Genomic DNA, 3,204 nt, shown 5'->3' with positions numbered 1-3,204 from the left:
AGAGCAAAAACACTTTTAAACAATGGTACTGTCTGTGGGGATGCAATAAGATGCAAAGCGTTTCTAGTTATGCAATTAGAACCGACCATGGAATGGTTTAACACCTTGCCTTCTGGTTCCATTTCTTCATTTAATGATATCAAGATCAAGTTTTTTTCTCACTTCACAACGAGGCAAACCCAAACTAAGCATCTGATTTCCCTACTTGGTATAGAGTAAAGGACTAGGAAAAGCATACAGGATTATCTGGGTCGGTTCAATAAGGCACTGGAAGTCAACACATGAACTCCTGAAGTTGTTTGCCTCTGTCTCATAGCTGGACTACTTGAAGGAGATTTCAGAAGACACCCCACCTCAAAAGATGTGAAGTCCATGGAGGAAATCCATTAGATTTCTCTAGAATACACGAGGGACGAAGATGTGTCAAAAGTAGTTTCAACCAAGCGAAAAAACCCAACTCCCTCACCTAATAAAGCCGGAAACTCATGACAAATCACTCCAAGATCATTGGTCCCTCATGTGGGAAAGTTTGCCATATATACGCCTTTAGTTGCATCATTAACAAAAGTCTATAAGCAAGTGTCACATAGGGACATACTTCCATCTTTGAACAAATCGTAATACTGCGATTATCATAAATCCTATCGTCACAAGACGGAAGACTGTATAGATCTAAAGGATGCTTTGGGACAAGCCATTCAAGACAGAAAATTTTTTGAGATCGTTCTGCCTCGATAGCATAATGACAATAAAGAACAGGAAACTCGGAATCCCAGGAATGTTAAACCTAATGAGAACCAAGACGTTACTGTTGAGGTGGTGGTAAACGCAGTGGTAGGAAAAAATGGTTTAGCGAGGTCTAGGAGTGTAATTAAAAATGATGCTAAAGTTGCGAGTTCTTAAGTGCTAAAGATACAGAGCTTCCCGAATATTCAATTTACACAATTTTCAATATGCTGCAATAGAAGATGACGGCCGTTGGTAATCACCGCTAAATTGGGAAATGGGATTGTAAATAAGATTCTGGTCAACACTGGAACAAACTCAAACTTATTATTCAAAAACACGTTCAATGCCCTAGGCCTCAAGGATAAGCATCTCAAGCCATACTTACCTGAGGTAGTAGGTTTGGGAGATCACTATATTAAGCCTGATGGAGCTATTGACCTCTTTTTCACAATAGGGGAAGGAACAAAAACTAGGGTGGTACAAGCCGAGTTTGTTGTTCTACAGGACTCGACAACTCTCAATGTCATCCTTGGCCGCAAAACTCTTAATGATCTTTGCGCTTTCATTTCGACCAATTTTTTTGTTATGAAGTACTTGACGTCAGAAGGTCGTGTGGCAACAATCTGAGGAGATCGGGTGGCTACCATCAAATGCGACACTGTAAGCTTAAATCTAAGGGACAAGGCCAAGGAGTCTACAAGAATATTCTTGGTAGATTTGAACTCCCAAGTTTAGGAGAAATCGAGACCAGAACCTAATGGCAATTTGGAGAAACTCTAAATTGAGGAAGGAGCTAGAAAGTACACACTTATCAATAGAGGCTTACCTTATCCCCGGAAGTCGGAACTCCAGGATTTTTTAAAAGGTAACATCAATTTACAAAGAAAAAGTGATTGCAAAGCCATGCTCTCATAAGAAGCTCTCTGGATTCTACCATTTTTTTATTTTATTTTAAATATTAAGCTTTCTTAGCACTTTTCTTATAGTACAACATGTTTTTATCTAAAAGATTGGGTAAATATGTTCCAGTATACGATTATTTTAAGTTGGATGAATTCTATTAGTAAAGATAAAATTGTTGTTTGACAAACTCTTTCTCTGCCGTTGATGTTGCCTCGTTGCCTCTTTTGTTGTTGTTCTGTGTTCATCGCCATTGCTGCCTCTGTGTTCGTTATTGTAATTTTTTAGATAGGTTATTCCTCAATTTATTAATTTATGTCATGAGTTTATCATGTCTTTCATCTCATATAATGCTTTAGTTTGTCCTCTTTTGAACGGTTTTTATCTAATTTTAAATAGTTAATTGTTAATATTGGTGTTTAATTTTTATTTTTCTCTTAAAGGAGATTGATAAAAAAATATTTATAATTTTTTGGCAAACACTAAGTACAAATTATACATATGTAGCAAATTATTGTGTGATGACCTCATAAGATATTTTTATCTTATACTTATTTGCTTTTATATGTGAATGTTATTCTTTTACACTTTTTTTTAATATATATTACTCTTTTGATGCAATGTTTGCCTATTTTTGAATTATTAATAGAATCAATTCATTTATTAGTATTCTTTTAAGGTATTGTTAGTGGACTATATAAATTACATTATTTTTACTACTTAGATTCTTAGTTGAATAGTAATATCATTGTGAATAATTAGATTTTTTCAGGACTCATCCAAGAACCGGATGAGTTTAACAAGTCATAGCAAAAGTTTAAGAATAGCGTTAATAGATTCTTAGACTATGCTTACTTCGTTAGAAATTTTTAACGAGAGAAAATTCTATATCCTCCAAGCAAAGCACTCAAAAAAAAGTCCCTTCTCTTGGTTTTAGTTTCAATTTCACAAATGATAAGGTTGTTCCTTCACTTTTGTTTCTGTTGTCTTCTACCATTTATTCATTCTTCAATGATAAGTTGTTCATTCTTTGTTTTATTATTTGTAGATTTGGCATATGAAACAAGTCAAGTATAGATATGTTACGGTGGGTAACCGGAGATTAATAGAATGAATGGCGGTGGCTGGTCCAAATGTACGAAGGAGGAGGGCTCCGAATGGATCTGCAACTCGGGAGGCTCCGTCCGACTTGTTTGTGTGAGGAAAGGGGGGTGGTACCTGCAAAGACACTCCGATGCCTAAGTTAGCAAGAGTGTGAGCAGGTCTAGAGAGTATTGGACTTAGAGATACCTGAGGGGTGTCAGTGTATTTATAGTGGTGAGCCAATAACCACCGTTGGAGTAGTGCCATATCTTTAGGGTGTTAACCGTCCCATTATCTTAGGGAGGTTAAGATATGACTTGATGAAGCGGTTAGAGAGATTTTAGGGGCGGTTACTCATTTAAATGAGTGTTTATCCGCCAGCTAATCTTGTGCCCGACTTCTTTAGGACAAATCGTAGTCAACACCGACTTCTTGACACTAGGTTGGTGCGTAGTAAGGCTCAATCCTCTGGACTAAGCCTTTCTTTTGGAC

The sequence above is a fragment of the Arachis duranensis genome, chromosome 9 (assembly GCF_000817695.3).
Source record: "Arachis duranensis cultivar V14167 chromosome 9, aradu.V14167.gnm2.J7QH, whole genome shotgun sequence".
Lineage (NCBI taxonomy): Eukaryota > Viridiplantae > Streptophyta > Magnoliopsida > Fabales > Fabaceae > Arachis > Arachis duranensis.
The sequence above is the reverse complement of the archived record's forward strand: the minus strand, read 5'-3'. Positions refer to the sequence as shown.